The 895-nt window shown below is 38.4% G+C and overlaps 1 non-coding gene across 1 annotated transcript; it reads left to right on the top strand.

The window, feature by feature from the left end:
- The first annotated feature begins 391 nt into the window (after window positions 1-391).
- LOC112082389 lies at window positions 392-499 on the top strand. Its single transcript, XR_002897055.1, has one exon. It is a non-coding gene; the product is annotated as a small nucleolar RNA R71 (small nucleolar RNA).
- Window positions 500-895: the final 396 nt, after the last annotated feature.

Raw genomic sequence — 895 nt, 5'->3', positions numbered from 1 at the left:
AATGGACCCGCGGTGATCAGAAACGAATGGAAAATCTTGAATTTGATAGACTTCTGCAGTGTTAACCATCCCTTGACCATAAGAATCCATTGGGTTGTCCCAACCATCAAAGTTACACGTATTGTGTACCCTATTTGGTTGTTGCAATCCAAGATGACTCATTATGTGACGGAGACACTTTATAACTTCTGAAATTTCTTCTTTCTTCTCAGGAAGTGCAGAATTACCAAAGGTTACTTGATTTCGGATGCTGTTTCCTAAATTTTTAATGAAAACGTGAGCATCTTCTACAGATCTAGTTGTGAAATCTCCATTACTTGCTATATCAAAAGAGTGTCGTAACTCTGGAGTTATACCGCGATAGAAGATACCTAGCAGATATTCCTCGGCATATCCATGGTGTGGACAATCTCTTTGGTATTCCCTAAATCTTTCCCAAGTATCTAAAAGATCTTCATCTTCTTTTTGTTTAAAGGTTCTTATCTTCTTTCTTAAGAGATTTGCAAGATTTCTAGTGTAAAAACGATTTAGGAAAGCAGTTTTACACGCTGCCCACGTTTTTAGTGAAGCAGGTGGTAAAGATTTTAGCCATTTGCTGGCCTTATCTCTAAGAGAGAATGGGAAAAGACTACACTTGCGGTAATCCCCATTTGCTGTAATGGTTGCACATAATTCTTCAAAAGTCTCGATATGGTCTATCGGGTTTTCGAATGAATAACCAGAGAATTGATTTTGTTGAACTAAATGGATATGGGGTACCTTAATTTCGGTTTTGCCATCCTCAGGTAAGGCTGGTTGAATAGCTCTTCGATCTCCCATGAACTTTTCGAGTAAATCGAAACTTCCAATCAGTTCATCATCATCTTTGTGTTTGACCGATCCGATCAGCTCATTG

This window comes from Eutrema salsugineum, unplaced genomic scaffold, assembly GCF_000478725.1.
Source record: "Eutrema salsugineum unplaced genomic scaffold, Eutsalg1_0 scaffold_8, whole genome shotgun sequence".
Lineage (NCBI taxonomy): Eukaryota > Viridiplantae > Streptophyta > Magnoliopsida > Brassicales > Brassicaceae > Eutrema > Eutrema salsugineum.
This window is presented reverse-complemented; position numbering and strand designations above follow the sequence as displayed.